The sequence below is a fragment of the Triticum aestivum genome, chromosome 7B, assembly GCF_018294505.1.
Source record: "Triticum aestivum cultivar Chinese Spring chromosome 7B, IWGSC CS RefSeq v2.1, whole genome shotgun sequence".
NCBI lineage: Eukaryota > Viridiplantae > Streptophyta > Magnoliopsida > Poales > Poaceae > Triticum > Triticum aestivum.
In genome coordinates this window covers 484,940,497-484,958,162 of record NC_057813.1, presented here as the reverse complement: position 1 = coordinate 484,958,162, position 17,666 = coordinate 484,940,497, and positions in this window count along the sequence as shown.

Here is a 17,666-nt window from a genome sequence, read left to right as displayed (position 1 = left end):
AACTAAATCAACTAGCCTACTAAATCAACTAAATCAACTAGCCTACTAAATCAACTAAATGAAAATGTTCTAAACCAACTAGTCTACTAAATCAACTGAATCATATCAACTAAATCAAAATGTTGCATATAAACTAGCCTACTAAATCAAAATGTAGCAGGGAGGAGGAAGAAGGAGGGACGACTCAAGGAGGGAGTAGAGAGTATGACGGAGGAGGAAGGCGGAACGAGGAGGGGCCGGCTGGCGACGAGTGGAGGGAGGACGGAGGAGGAAGGCGGAGCGAGAGGAGGGGCCGGCCAGCAGCGAGTGGAGGGAGGACGGAGGAGGAGGCCGGTATCGAGTCCAGCGGGGAGGATGAGGTGACGGCAGCGCAGATCGGAGGAGGGGCGACGGGGGAGGACCGGCGGCACCGGGGTTTGAGGGGGAGATCGATTGAGTGTGTGGATCTGTGGGTTATTGCGACTAGGTAACTTAGCAGCAACGGTTATTGCGTAAATGCGCTGCTTCTATGACCCGTAGCAATAGCACTCTTTGTATTAACGCGCTGCCGCTATAACTGGCCTCGCGGCAGCGCCGTGGGAATTTTAGCAGTAGCGCGTCTTTGAGTGTACGCGCTACTAATAGACTTGTTTCAACAGCGAGTTTGGTCTGCGCGCGCTACTGCTACTTAGCAGCAGCGCCTGATTTTAAAGCGCGCTGCTGGTAAGATTCTGTGTATAGGCTTTTCCCTAGTAGTGATGCGCTTTTGTATCAATTGCTTGATAGTAATTTGTTCACCCACTGTAATACTTATGCTATCTTGAGAGAAGCCACTAGTGAAACATATGGTCCCCGGGTCTATCTTTTATCATATAAGTTTTCCATCTACTTTTATTTGCATCTTTACTTTTCCATCTATATCATAAAAATACCAAAACTATTTATCTTATCTTATTATCTCTATCAGATCTCACTTTCGCATGTTACCGTGAAGGTATTGACAACCCCTTTATCGCATTGGTTGTGAGGTTCTTGTTTGTTTGTGTAGGTGCGTGGGACTTTTGAGGAGCCTCCTACTGGATTTATACCTTGGTTCTCAAAAATTGAGGGAAATACTTACGCTACTTTGCTGCATCACCCTTTCCTCTTCAAGGGAAAAACCAATGCAAGCTCAAGACGTAGCAGCCACCACAAACCCAGTCATGGTTCACGTGGTTGAGCCTCGTGGGAACAAAACATTGATTCACAACGGGAGGACCGTCCGAGTATTTGGCCATGCATTTTGGGCCTTTGAGCAATGCGTGAGGGCTTTTGAGCATTGTCGGCCCGTCATGCCATTGATGGCACGTTCTTGACCGGACAATACAAGGGCACTTTATTGGTTGCAGTAGCAAGTGATGCCAATAACCGGCTATTGCCTTTGGCTTTCACTTTGGTTGAGGTGGAGAACAATGATAACTGGGAGTGGTTCTTGCGTCAATTGAGAACAAGGTTATTACCGGCTGAAAGGGAAAATTGTGTCATATCGGATCACCATCCAGGAATTCCAAATGCGGTTGTGGTTGACATTCCCAGACATACAAAGTTGCACCGTCGATGGTGCATGAGGCACTTTTGTGCAAACTTCTATAGGGCATGTGGTATCAAGGAGTTGGCCAATGATCTTTAAGATTGTTGTCTTGCTTTCTCCGACAAGCGGTTTGCCACATTGTTCAATGCATTGCTCAGACACAAGAAACTTGACCCTGGTGGTCTTTATTTTCTCAATAAGAACATTGTCTAAAGGAATATGTGGGCACGTGCTTTTGATGAAGATGGCCGGAGGTACGGTCAAATGACAAGCAATATGGTAGAATGCTTCGATAAGGTGCTCAAGGGTGTACGTGCATTACCCGTGATGGCAATAGTTCAATACACATTTGACAAGATGAATGCATACTTTTTAAAGTACTGAATGGAGATGGATAAGCAGATTGCTGATGAGAACAAGGAAAAGCACAAGAACAATTTCCCACCAAAGGTTGAAGAATGGTTGGAATTTCAATCACGAAAGGCAGACTCCCAAGAAGTTGTACTATATTACGACAACGATTGGATGTATGAAGTGAAAGAGCCTGGAGGAACCACAAACGATGGCCACCAACACGGAGGCCGGGCTTTCAAGGTCTCCCTAACACGGTGTGATTGCACTTGCATGAGGCCATCCTTGCTTCATCTTCCATGCTCGCACTTGTTAAACGCATCTCGTGTTAGGAATGTGGATGTCAATCCCCCTCTTACCGTGCGGGAGTCTGAGTTCTCAATCATGACTGTCAAGAATACATGGGCTCTCCGGTTTCAGCCATACTTGGTCCAATCACAATGGCCGGAGTATCATGGAGTTCAACTATGGCCGGGCCGGAATTGAAGGTCGTTAGATGGGGAATACGTAAGACAAAACGTCTTAGAGTTGACATGGATGGATGGGGCCGTGGTGCCAGTCGAGAAACCGGCACCGGCCAATTCCAAGAGCCTCATGAGCAATCCTGTTGTGGGGATTGCAATGGTGGGGGACACAACACAAGAACTTGGACCAAACCAAGAAAGAGATCAAAGAAAAATGATGCAAGCACAAGCCAAGGAAGTGGTAGCCAACCAAGTCAAACAAGTGCCCAAGTGCCAAATCAATCAAATCAACCAAGCCAACGAGGAACTAGGCAACAAAGGAGTTAACTAGGTCTTAGAAGAGTCCGTGGTAGTGGTAGAGGACGTGGTGACGGTCTTGGCCGTGGTGTTGGTAGAGGCCATGGTGATGGTCTTGGCCATGGTGGTGGTGGTAGAGGCCGTGGTGGTGGTGGTGGTAGAGGCCATGGTGGTGGTAGAGGACGTGGTGGTGGTGGTAGAGGCCATGGTGGTGGTAGAGGCTGCGGTGGTGGTAGAGGCCGTGGTGATGGCCTAGGCCTTGGTGGTGGCTATGACCATGGTGGTGATCTTGGCCTTGGCAACGGTCGTAGTGGAGGAATGTTTTCTTGGCTCAATGGATCATTGTTGTATGTGACTTACTATTATCTTCCGCTGCTTTCTCCTGTCCAGCCTGCATGGTACAAAACCAAACATTAGCACAATCAAGAAGGAGTGGCGATGCTTAGTGAATACGGTTCATGCTCTCTTACCTATGAAGTGCTTTGTCCGTGTCCACCCATTCCGGCGGGTGAGGCTGGAACAGACCAAACCGACGATACACGTGATGTGGCAAATGAAACTCAACCGCCCAGTTGCATATTAGTGGGCACCACAAAAGCCAGAGATCCCTATCCGGCAAGCACATAGGGTTGATGGCAAACTCCTTGGTGTACCCAATTCTGTCATTGGCGCCATATGACAGCCATACCACCTATGAAATAGGGCAAAAATGCAACAATGATGACTATTTTTCAGGCAAGCATGAGAAATGACTGAAGTAAGACCTCGTTACCTTCTCAGGCGTAATCGTGTCCAACTCAGCAATGTACTTTTGGTACATGAGATTGACATCGTTCGTCATCTCGGATACCACATCCCACTTGTAAGCCCAAGTGGGGCGCCGTAATTCGCCATCTTCATCCCAAGGATTAAACTTGACGCTCTTCAGGCGTCCAACAGGCAGATGCTCCTAGCTCCATACAGAAAGTAGAAGCATATTACCGCCAATGCCTGCACTACCTGTGATCCTGCAACACGGATCGTCCAGCTGCATATGAAAGAAAACAATGTTAACTTTACAGCAAGGTTGCATTGCTAATGAAGAAATGACTTGATAACAAAAAAATCAACTACCTATCGGTACAAGTAAGCAAGAGTCGTGAACCCCAGCTCCATCCGCTATCGAAGACGGTCAACACCTTCAGCCACATCCATGGAGCGTTCTTGCCTGTGGAGTCAGGAAACAAAGTCCTCGAGACAACGTACCACATATAGACACGAGCATGTGTCTGTATCACATCATCAGTGGCATCCGCAGGGCAATGCCCAAAGTTCCTTTGAATCCACGTGAAAGCAGCTCCGACTGCTTTCCTTTCCTTCTTCTTCTGCTCTTCTCCCTCCTCTACATCAGCCTCAGCCTTGGTAGGAGCCATATCGATAAGAGAAATCATCTGCTCGCGCCACCCATCAAAATCGATACTCATACATAGAGGCCTCCCGCAGATAGGAAGCCCGGTGATCAACAACATCCTCAAGCGTCACGGTCATCTCCCTAGTCCAAAGATGGAAACTATGTGTCTTCGGCCTCCACCGATCAGCAAGAGAGGTCACTAGTGGAGCGTTGAGGTTCGGCGTGGACCGGCTGACCAACTAAATCCACGGGAGGAGTCCTGCCTGCTGGATGTAGGGTGTGTACTGCTCATCGTAGGGCATGGCAGGACCAGAGACCCCGTGATACAGAATCTTCAGAGGTTCATATTCATCTCAAATACCGGTATACACTAAACATCTCATATGTGTTCAACTACAACAATCTCAACATCTCTTCTTCTCACACAATGAATAAATGATTGTAAATTCTCATATATATATCTCGTTCATATGTGTTCAAATAAACTCAACATCTCATATTTCAAATAAACTCAACATCTAATATATATCTAAAAAAGCACTAAACATGTCATATATCTCTACAAAACTCAACATCTCATAGTTATCTACAAAACTAGGCATCTCATATATATCTAAAAAAACTAAACAATCTAGGGTTTCACTAACAAGAATCACATATTGTGAACTAATGAACAACACTAGGGTAGTACCACTATGACTACACATCCTAAATCAAGCAAATCAAGGGTTCCACCAAATCTTGGACAAATCTCTAAAATGGCAATGAATTTGCAGAGGAAAAGAAAGGGAATGGAGGAGTTTACCTAGTAGGAGGGATTGGAGATCGAATCCATAGATAAAATCTTCTGATCTGAGAGGGATGTGGTGGGGGGTCCGATGGGGGCGCCGCTACTGCTCTCTGTCCAGAGAGCAACTTCATGGAGAGGGGGAAGAACTGCTTGGTCGGGCTGGGCCGATGCGCTTAAGTCACTGTGCAGCGCCTAAGCGCTAGGCGCTACACATTACAGGTGTGGCGCCTATGGCTTCGGCGCTGCACAACTGGCTGTGGGGCCGCGCCTGGCCTCGGGCAGCCACGCTGGCCGATAGTGCGACGCGTAAGACAACAACGCTATATGGTGGAGTGCAGCGCCCGGCTATTAGGCACCACACGAAACGGTCAGTTTGTGAACTTTTTTCAGGAGTAGTTCAAATCTTGAATTGATTTTGTCCTCAGGTCAAATATGTGTTTCCTGCCCCGGAACGGACTGTGATGGTCATAAGCTGTAGGATGAAGACACGAAGTCAATATCAGTGATCACGTGTGGATCAGGATTACGGCGAGGTTTGGATAGCGCGTGTCATCGACAGCGAGTGTCTAATCTATTTTGGTTACACCCAATCGCAAACCCTTGGTATGCATCAGCATGTAGTGTATTGGAATCAGAGAATATCGATGCGATGTGCATACCTTTGCACTATGTAAGACCATCTAGCAAACCCTGTTTAATGCCGATCCGCAAAACACATTTATAGTTCGCGGAAAACCGGATTTGCGGGCCGGCGCCGGCAGATCCTTTTTTATGGGTCCGCTTTACGGGGTCTGCTCGGCCGCTGCCCGCGCCGGTCCGTAAATCAGTAAATTGCATTTCAATTTCAGACATGAACACATATTTCTTAGCTTTTTTATTTTCTTCAACGACATTGGATACATAGTAATTCACCAAATCTTTGCTAGAATCGCAAGACCAAAAAAAACAAGAACCAAAATTATGCATTTTAGAAGATATCCAACTTCCATAACTGCTCCCACTAGTTGGATCAATATCTTCTCCATGCCTTCATCGTTGATTTGCGGATTATTGATCCTGCATTCTACATTCTTCTTTGATTCTAAAGAAGTAGACGTTGATTCCCCTCTAGTTTCTTCTCTAATTGCACATGCAGCCGCATCAGTAGCCTCAGTTCTACTAAGGAGTGCACGAACATCTATTAAGTTTCTTTCTATCAATAAATCAATGTATTCTCCTTCCCAAAACAAAAATGAGCATCCATCTTCCTACACACATGACGATGTCCATAAGCTACTGAGATTGAACCGAATAGGGTGACAAAGCCAAATGGAAACAACAACATACCCCGTCGTTTTTGCATTTATGGAATACCCATCCGGGGTGCTTGAGTGTGCTAGAAGTTAGACGCAACACTGTCTGCGTGCAATCGTTGCACTGTATGAGCGGTATTGGCGAGCCAGCGAGCCGCTGCGTGAGCGCCGAGCCCGGCGGCCAGTCGGTCGAATCCTTGCCTGCAAACCAACAACGACGGCTACAGGAAAAACCAGTACCTGCATGCGGTGTTGGGGCTTTGCCGGGGCTGTGCGGGGTGCTCTCTGACCAATCCATCGCTTGGCGCAGCCACTGGTGGTCGGAAATGCCAAATTTGGCCACCGCGATGAATAGCCGCTGATCTGCTTGTTGCCGGCCCGCCGACGTAGGAGGTAGTGGTGGAGGGCAAGCTCGGGCGTGTGGCGGCCGTCTGGTGTGATCCTACCGGTTAGTTTGGCTGGAATTGTAGGCAGCGGCGGTGGGTAGAGAAAAGCGTGGGCTAAAATGTCCAGCCCGCCAACCGCTACCGCTATATACAAGGCACCGACGGGGCGAGGGGGGAACCTGCGTTTTCGCGGGTTGGGATGGGAATTATGCTACGCCTCACAAAAATTTGTACGGGACGGACATGTTTGCGGGGTCTGATCGGGCAACATTTCCCGCGCCGACTCGTATTTTGGTGGTTATTTTGCGGGTCGTGGCTTTAGAGCATCTCTAGCACACCCCATATATCTCACGAACCCGCATAATTCCGGCGAGCATACGGTCTCGGCCCAATTTTCTGGCCAGAACAGATCCCGTATACTTGTCTGACCAGTAAATTATTTTACTGTGGCCCACAAAACGCCCCCGAAGCCGTATATCTACGGGTTTGCGGGGCAGATATGGGTCGAAACCCTATTTGCTGCCGTCGTGTTCTGCCACGATTCCCCACTCTCTCCCTTGCATTTCTCGTCGTCGGTGAGCCCTCTTCCGCCTCTAAACGCCATGTGGGGCCATATGTCGTGACCCCGAGCATGAGTGGTGTGTCTACGCGGACGGCGCGAGGAAGCGCACGGCGAGGAGGTGGACGAACCAGGGCCTCGAGCCACCATCGACGGAGGAATATGACCGCCGGTACGGGCAGTCACCCTCCTCGGCCACGGGCTCTTCCTCCGTTGCGAGGGGCCCTTCCGGCGTGACGTTTATCCCCGTGAAGAGGGGTGGTCGGAGGAGACGAAGGACCGCAAGCTCGTCGATGTCAAGCAGGAGCCGGAGGAGATCGAGCACCGAGGCATCACCGGGCCCGAAGATTTCGTGGCCGATGTCGACGCAGTCGCGGCAGACATTGTCGAATGGAGCTTGCGCGAGGAGGCAGAACACCGCCGGCATGACGAGGAGCTCGAAGACCTCATGCTCAAGCAGGCGGTCGCAGCCAACCTTGCCGTGAAGGACAAGGACGACGAGCGGTGACGTGTCGTTCTCGTCGCGAGGTCGTCCATTTTGGTACATCGACCTCGGGCTCGCCACCGTGAGATCCCCCACCCCCACTTGTACACGTTGGTGCTACACAAATGGTTTTTAACCCCTTTCCGTGACGAAATTTGGAACCGTCGCCAAGTGAGTGTGGGTGATAGGATGGTCCTTCCCACACGACCCAGAAATCGTTGGGGATAGGCCCTTCTGGGACACCAAATGAGCTCGTGTGCGATCGGGTGACCCATGGAAACCCAATCATTTCTGTATGTATGTACATCCCACACGGTGAATCCCAGAAAACATTTCCGTAGGTATGTACATCCCACATGGTGAATCCCAGAAAAACATTTCCGTAGGTATGTATATCACACACAGTCAATCCAAGGAATACGTTTCCATTCTTATGTACATCCCACACAGCCAATCCAGGGAAAACGTTTCCGTTCGTATGTACATCCCACACAGGTTTATGTATAGGCTCGTGTGTGATACGTGTAACTATCACACACGCTCTGCCTTGGTTAACCGTTTGCTTTTATCAACTACATCACACACGTTTTGATGAAGAAAACTGTGTGGCATTGGGCTATCCATCACAAGCGCTTTTACTTCTAGAACCGTTTGCAAAGTTCCATGACCCATTTCGCATATTTATTAGTTTACAATTAATAATTCTAGTATTATGGAAATTCACTTTTCATACCGAACAGTTGTTTGCCAATTTCATATCAGGCACATAGATATATTTTAACATCACAGTACGATAGCTACCGGAAAACAACACAGTACAACATATAGATAGTTCAACTTCATAAGAACAATATTAGAACAACATATTCATTTCCCTAATCGAGATCATCCAGGATCGCCTTATCCACCTCTGCTTTTAGTTCAATAAGAACTTGTTTTGCACTGGCCAACTAGGAAGTGCCTCCTCCTTCGCCAACACCATCTTAGCAAAGTCCGATTTAAAAAATCTGATCTCATTCTCCACCTTCCTCTTTTTATTCTTCAGCGTTGACAACACTATCTCTAAGCCTACCTCTATTCTCTTCCTGATACATGCTCTAGAGATTTGTTAGGCACATCTTCAAAGACTATGGCCACTCTTGATCAACCCACTCCAAGTAAGAACACTTCCGTTCATCCTATAATATTTAAAACTAGATCAGTAACAATTGTAGGGAAAATGGGTTTATAGCAACATAGAAAATCACCAATACTTATTTTGAAAAACTGAAGAAACAGGTTAATTATGACATATCTTCTCAAAAAGATTAATGTGCAAACGAATTAATTGCTACTAACACAATAACCAAATTCTGAAACATCGGAAGCTATAATTAAGTACAACAACGCTACAAGTTCTTACTCATGTACTATTAATAACTAACTGAACATTTTAAGAGGAAGGTAAATATAACTGCAACATCGTAGCGACAGTGTTTGGATGACAACAAATTGATACTAACAGGTGTGTACATGCACAAAATTTAGTAACATAGAACTGATAGCACTAAGGCGTCCACTATGTATGCCAAAACCGGTGTAAAGACAACTATTGCTACTTCTCGCACCGGTGCCCTGCACTGGCGAGCCGATGCAGCGGAAAACAATCAGGGACCCGAACTCCGGAGCACCTAGTTGCTCCGATGCCCAGTTCCTTCATGCCATAAATATTTAGCATTTTACTGCTTGGCTGCTTGGATGTGTGGAAAAGTTGGCTCCACAAACTGCTGAAGCGGTGCCAAATAATTTTCTAATGGCACCGCAGATGAGATGGCAACATCATTGTCTTAGAATGCGTTTGGTTGAAGGTGTGGTATGAATGGGTTGGGACCGTGACAGTGTCTGAATCAAATCTAACGAATGATTTGTAACAACGAAAGAGGGTCTAACCTTCTCTGCACATGCCAGAAACTTCCTCCCACTGTCCATAGATTCAAACGCAACTAGCTTCATGCATGGAGATTGATGGTGACAACGAGCAGACAGATCTTCAGCCACCCCGCTCCATTCATTGCAACTGATGGTCCTAGGGAACTACAAGAGGAAGAAATGACTCAAATCGACCACCAGGTAAAAATCCTTCATTCAAAGTTATAGCCCGAGAGAGAGAAGAGAGGCATACCCGAGTGGTGAAGGAGTCGTCGTCGGAGGAGAAACCGCTGGAGAGGTCTTTGAAGAAGACCATGGCGACCTCGACGGTAGGATGCGAGACGGCGAGAGTGAAGAAGCAAGCGAGGAAGCGGCTATAGCTTAGGAAGGAAGGAAGGGGAAATAGGGGAAATGTGACTTGTGGTCGGGGAGAAAAGGGGATGGGGAGGCGGGAGGTTAGATATTTCGACGGTAGGCCAAAAATTTCGAAATATGGAGGGAAACTTTGTGCGCGGTGCCGCCGGACACCATTCACTTTGAACAATAGTGTGCATCGCAAACGATTCTTCTGCTTAACGCTTGAAATTTTGGTGGAAATTCCTGGCGTACGTCATTGCATAATTTAACATCGCTTGCTAATTTGGGCACATAAAAGAGCGTACAACACATAGACCAACCTTACTGAATCAAGCAATTTTAGTAATTAAACAGAGACAGTTCACCTAAACATTGCTCTAACAAAAGACCAGCATTAAAAACAAAGCCTAAGTACGAATAATTTTAACAAATCCGCCGCCGCGCCGGCCTATGCATCGCCGGTGTGAGATGAGACGTTGATGACTTATCCTGGCGACATGCCGCCATTGGTGGATTTCGCGTCCCCCCTGCTGAAGTCAACCACGTCCTCGTCCTCGTCCTCGTCCTCGGCATCGCCCTCAAGGTTGTAGTACTCGTAGTAGTGGATGTGCCAAAGCTCGTGTTGATACTCCACCGCCGATTCCTCGACGGACAGACACTTCTCTACCTCGACCTGGGCCACGCGCAACTCCTCCACCTGGTGCTCCTCGATCTCCGCCGCCTCCTGCATCTCCAGCTCCCGCTCGAGGACCTCATGAGGAAGTAGGTGCTCCATGGCGACCACCGCCTTTTCGGGGGTGGGTTGCATGCTAGATTCTGAGGTGGCCTGAAATATCTTGGCATGGATGGCCTCGACCCAGGCCAGGGCAACATCGGCGGCACGGAGGGCAGATCGAGCACTCTCGGCATTTGCAGCCGCCATCACAGTAGCAGCTACAGCCGTCTCGGCTGCTGCACCTACCCTGTCGGCTGCTGCAGCTGCCCTGTCGGCTCGGGGGCTACTGGGCTTTGGGCTTATTATTTACAAATATTAAAGGGGCACATTGATCCCCTGATCTGGTGTTGCCACCCGACCAGTGTCTCGGGGGCTACTGCATTGCTTGTTCTATGCAGAAAATCTTAAGTGCAATACAGTTTCTGAGGAGATTTTGATCCTCAGGTTGGTCGGCCGCACCCAACCTGAGTCTCGAGGACTGAGCACGCCGCTTTTTGTGTCCCGAAGTATTCTGCCGAGCTAGGACTTGATACTCAGACTGATTTTGCAAATCAACCTGAGTCTCAGCGGCTACGGGGATCAGCGGTCTTATGTCATCCTTCAGGTGCATCTCGGGTTTTAGACCGATACATACCTTGAGGGCTACTGGCTATATAAATCGTCAGAGAATAAATTACATCAATAAAAAACATTGACCAAAAATCGGCCCATGACCGAGGTGCTTAACCACCTCGGAAGCAGTTCGACATATAGCTCGGATGCAAGTGGTTGTCTCCTTAGAGGGAATTTCCGGCATTAAGCTCGGTTAAACTCCTTCAAACTTCTTTGAACCAAGGTGATTTATGACACCTCGGATAAAGCCCGGCGTTGGAGCTCGGATACATAGTCCGGCGTTGGAGCTCGGATACAGTCCGGCGTTGGAGCTCGGATACATAGTCCGGCATTAGAGCTGGGAAGCAGTCCGACATTGGTGCTCGGCTGCAAAAGATACCTCGAATGCAGTCCGGCGTTGGAGCTCGGACGCAAGAGGACGTTGCCACCTGGGAACAACTTCAAACCCGAGGCATGGCATAAAAATAACAAGGCATTGATAAAGGCCGTAAACTTAAAGGGGCTCCTCGGATACCCAACGCGTAAACTCGTCGAATGCATTTTGAAGATCCTCAAGATAGAAGATGAGAAGATTTGTTGAACCAGTTTTCAAGACCGACGACCGAAGATGAAGAACAGTTCGGAAGAATCGAGGAGCATCCCCAACTTGAAGACCGGTTCAGGGGGCTACTGACAGTGTCCTGGACTAGGGGGTACTCACCACGTCGTCTCCCGATCAGTTGGATTGGGCCAAGGATCCCCGTGGCCGTATACTCATGGGCCAGTCCGGACAGTTGCCGCATACAAGGAAGATTCCACAAGACTTGGCGATCAAGACAAGGACTCCTCCCCCACCGGCGTATTCGGCTAGGACTCTTGTTATCCTAGGCCTCTGGTGCATTATATAAACCGAGACCAGGCTAGTCGATAGATATACAACAACAATCATACCATAGGCTAGCTTTTAGGGTTTAGCCTCTACGATCTCGTGGTAGATCTACTCTTGTACTACCCATATCATCAATATTAATCAAGCAGGACGTAGGGTTTTACCTCCATCGAGAGGGCCCGAACCTGGGTAAAACATCGTGTCCCTTGCCTCCTGTTACCATTGATCCTAAGACGCACTCCTTGGGACCCCCTACCCGAGATCCACCGGTTTTGATACCGACAGCCACAAACTCCGGGTTGCCATCCGCTTTACGCTTGTTGCCACCTTGATTCCCCGGGTTATGCTGCTGGCCCTTTCCGTTGCCGTTCCTTTTTCCCTTCCCTGTCTTCTCATCGTCAGACACGGGATCCTTGGTACTATCCGAATCGGCATATTTGACTAAAGCCGCTATCAGCGTACCCATATCCGTGAGGTCACGTTTAAGGCGCCCCAGCTTCTGCCTTAGCGGCTCAAAACGGCATTTTTTCTCCAACATAAGGACTATAGAGCTGGCATCCATCTTGTCGGAGGAATGAATGATCTCCTTGACCCGGCGTACCCAGTGGGTGGCGGACTCACCTTCCTCCTGCTTGCAATCCGCCAGGTCCACAATCGACATTGATTGCTTACAGGTGTCCTTGAAGTTCTGGATGAACCGGGCCTTTAACTCACCCCATGAACCAATGGAATTGGGTGGTAGTCCCTTTAACCAAGACCGAGCCATCCCATCTAGCATCATGGTGAAATACTTAGCCATCGCCGCGTCACTAACTTCCAACAGCTCCATGGCCATCTCATAACTCTCAATCCACGCTCCGGGCTGCAAGTCGGCCGTGTAATTCGGCACCTTTCGAGGTCCCTTGAAGTCTTTGGGCAACCGCACATTACGTAAAGCCGGAACCAGACAAGGAACACCACCGGTCCTAGTGGCGACACCCACCTCAACAGAGGTTGTGGGATACTCTGGAAAATCTTGAGCCGCCGCCTGAGCCGCCCGCTCGTCCTCCTGACGTATTCGATCTTGCACCGGGTTATAGCCACCGGGCTGGTTACGATGTTGGGCGTTGCTTGACAAAGCCTCCGACTCCATGTGCCTGCTGTAACTTGGGCTCTGGTTCTGGCGAGGTGGTGCTAACCAGGGCGGGGGAGTTGAATGAATCCTGTCCCGGCTGTAAGAATAGGTCTCCTGCTGAGCCAAAGCCGTCTGAAGGAGCTCTCTGACTCTCCGGGTCTCTACTGGCGCCGGGTCATCACCTTCATGGGAAGAGCCGCTAAATGCGATGAAGCTGCGATTAAGTTCTCCATGGGGTTGGAAAAGTGTCCCGGTGGGATCGACACATAACGCGGCGGTGGCATGCTCACATGAGGCGGTACCATCTCCCGAGGTTGAGCTGGTCCTCCTGTTCCGGCTGTCATAAGCTGATTAGCCTCTGGCGGGTTACTAGGGCCAGCTCCGGGTGTAGCAAAGAGAACCCGAGGATCGTAATTCGGAGGCAAACGGGACTGAGTTTTCTGATGTCTCCTTCTCATTACCTCATTGGATGCGTTTAAGCTCATCGTGAGCTGATAAGCCTCTGACTGCAAGCGTTGCGCACGGGCATCGAGAGCCGCCCGCTCTGTAGCCAGTCTAGTATCCTCAGCTACCAAGGCCTCCTTGGCCTGAGCTATCTCTTCATGCACCTGTGCTACCGCTGCGTCATGCTCATCTTTGTCTGCAGGAATAACCGTGGCGGTTAACAGGGCCGTAAGCTTGTCCATGAGATCCATCAGCACCTGAGCCGGTGGGCGCACGGGGCCACCTACCCCGGCTGCTCCTAACCCGGATGTGATTGCTGCCGCAGCTGTAGAGTTTGCACCGGGCTGAGTTCCAGCCATGAAGATCCCTGCCCATCTTGGCGGCTCACAGGGGTCCGAAATACTGCTGCCATCGGAACAGCCCCCGAGCACGCCGTCTTGCACCTGATACAATGAATCTGTTGAGCCGGTGGATGAGTCACCGTCTGAGGGAACGTCCGTCTCACCCCCATCTTCAGGTCCTTCCGGAAATTCCTCTCCATGGATGTAGCCCACGAAGGCACGCTTTAAGACAGGTTGATCCCGGGTCTTCCTTGCACACTGAGCCGTCTTGACGAGGTCGGTGCAGTTGTCCGGCTCAGGCCCGGCTCACCGATCCGGCCGATGAAGACATGGATTCCGCCGAAGGGGACCCGCTATCCGTACTCAATTGAGCCGGCGTCGGGGCCCCAGCCTTCATCGTCGATGTAGATCTTGCCGCGACGACTCTTGGTCATCCGGCCCACCACGTATCCCTTGAGCCCTTCGAAGTTGCCCTTCAAGAACTCAAATCCACCGTGCGCTGGCCCCACGGTGGGCGCCAACTGTCGTGGAATAGTCACGTCAGATGTCCTCGTGAAAGGACTTAGTTGTGGAGCCATCACAACTAGGAAGCTTGAAGGGGTTAAATCGGGACAAAGGACACGAGAGGGTTTATACTAGTTCGACCCCTTACGGTGAAGGTAAGGCCTACGTCTAGTCGGGTTGGTATTGATGTTTCGATGACCAGGGAGCGAGACACGCTATGTCTGGTTCTTGATGAGTTGTTTCTCGCCCTAAGCCGCCAGCGGGTCGTCCCCTTATATACACGGGTGGACGCCCTGCGGCTTACAGAGTCCCGGCCGGCTCATAAACAATGTCCGGCTCGGTGACTAGTTAAGTCTATCTTATGATACAAGTAATATCATTACAACGGTTTACTACAACGGGCCTTGAGTCGCCAGCGGGCCTTAAGCCCATCTTGAACCGCTATCTTCATGCTTGGCCTTGGGCTTCTCTCTGATGAGTCTCTTTGCGTAACCCGGCCCTTCCTGGGCGGCTTACACAAATAGTTATATCCCCAACAGTCATCATCACCACCTCCATCACCTCCGAGCACATAATCACATGGGTATGGGCACTCCCCTTAGCAACTGCCAAGCTTGGGGGAGGTGCCCTGGTATCGTATCACCATCACAACTCCTATCTTTACCGTTTTTCTTAGTTCGATCCTATTAGTAGTATCTTGATTTAGTAGAATAAAGTCATGGCATGATCTAGTTTTGAGTTTTGCTTTATGATCCTTCTTTGTAATCGAGTCCATGAGCTATATAATAAAGATTAGTATTGAGTCAAGGGATTGAGTATTTTGCCATGATCTTGGGTGATTAGAAGAAAAAGAATAAAAAGAATCAAAGAGTTCATATTAATCTTATTGAAAGTAATGACTTCACATAGAAAGAGTATGATGATTTAAAGTTCTTGGGAGTTGATAAATATAGCTTTGGTCATCATTGCAATTAATAGGAAGTAATAAGGAAAGAGAGGTTTCACATATAGATATATTATCATTGACATTTTTTATGATTGGGAGCACTCATTAAAATATGACATGCTAAAGAGTTGATGTTGAACAAGGAAGACAACATAATGAGTTATGTTTTCTTACATCTGAGATAAAGTATATTGTCATGGATCCTCTACCGTGTTGAGCTTGCCTTTCCCCCTCATGCTAGCCAAATTCTCAGCACTAAGTAGAAATACTACTTGTGCCTCCAAATACCCTTAAACCAGTTTTGCCATGAGAGTCCACCATATCTACCTATGGATTGAGTAAGATCCTTCAAGTAAGTTGTCATTGGTGCAAGAAATAAAAATTGCTCTTTAAATATGCATGACTTATTAGTGCGGAGAAAATAAACTTTGTACGAACTTGTTGTGGACGCAATAAAAGCGACGGACTGCATAATAAAGGTTCACATACAAGGGGCAATATAAAGTGACGTTCTTTTGCATTAAGATTTTGTGCATCAACCCTAAATGCGCATGACAACCTCTGCTTCCCTCTGCGAAGGGCCTATCTTTTATTATTATCCTCTACTTTATACAAGAGTCACGGTGATCTTCACCCTTCCTTTTTTTATTTTATCCTTTGGCAAGCTCAGCATGTTGGAAATAACATGATATATATATATATATATATATATATATATATCTAATTGGATGTGGGGAGCATGAATTATTATTGTTGACGTTACCCTTGAGGTAAAAAGTTGTGGGGCAAAACTATAAGCCCCTATCTTTCTCTATGTCCGATTAAAACTCCGTAACCACAAGTATTGCGTGAGCGTTAGCAATTATGAAGGACTAAGTGATAGTTGAGTATGTGGACTTGCTTTTAAGCTCTAATATAGACTCTTTCCGATGTTATGATAAATTGCAATTGTTTCAATGACTGAGGGTATAATTTGTTGATGCTCAATATGGTTTCTGATTCATACTTTGGCTTTGTGAAAAGACCTTCACTTGAACTTGAGTAACCTTATGACAAAATTTATATATGTTGCTGTTATGAAATAATCATGATGCCTTCATGTCCGTATTCTATTTTTTTATCGATGCCTCTACCTCTAAACATGAGGGCATATTTATTATTATCGGCTTTTCGCTTGAGGGCAAGCGAGGTCTAAGCTTGGGGGAGTTGATACGTCCATTTTGCATCATGCTTTTATATCAATATTTATTGCATTATGGGCTGTTATTTCACGTTATGTCACAATACTTATGGCTATTCTTTCTTATTTTACAAGGTTTACATGAAGAGGGAGAATGCCGACAGCTGGGATTGTAGGCTGGAAAAGGAGCAAATATTGAAGGACTATTCTGCGCAACTCCAAAAGTCCTGAAACTCCACGGAATACCTTAAAATAAATAAAGAAAAATCGTCGCCAAAGATGAAGGCCAGAGGGCCCACACCCTGCTCACGAGGGTGGGGGGCGCGCCCCCCCTGGGCGCGCCCCCCTACCTTGTGGGCCCCCTGGTGGCTCTCCGACGCCCATCTTCTCCTATATGAAGTCTTTCATGAGAAAAAATAGAAGAGAACCTTTCGGGACGAGACTCCGCCGCCACGAGGCGGAACCAATCTAGGGCTCCGGTAGAGCTGTTCTGCCGGGGGACACTTCCCTCCGGGAGGGGGAAATCATCACCATCATCATCACCAACGCTCCTCTCATCGGGAGAGGGCAATCTCCATCAACATCTTCACCAGCACCATCTCATCTCTAAACCCTAGTTCATCTCTTGTATCCAATTCTTGTCTTCAAGTCCGGGATTGGTGCTAGTAGGTTGCTAGTAGTGTTGATTACTCCTTGTAGTTGATGCTAGTTGGTTTATTTGGTGGAAGATCATATGTTCAGATCCTTTATGCACATTATTACCCCTCTGATTGTGAACATGAATATGCTTTGTGAGTAGTTACGTTTGTTCCCGAGGACAAGGGAGAAGTCTTGCTATTAGTAGTCATGTGAATTTGGTATTCGTTCGATATTTTGATAAGATGTATGTTGTCTAACCTCTAGTGGTGTTATATGAACGTCGACTACATAACACTTCACCATTATTTGGGCCTAGAGGAAGGCATTGGGAAGTAATAAGTAGATGATGGGTTGCTAGAGTGACAGAAGCTTAAACCCTAGTTTATGCGTTGCTTCGTAAGGGACTGATTTGGATCCATATGTTTCATGTTATGGTTAGGTTTACCATAATACTTTTGTTGTAGTTGTGGATGCTT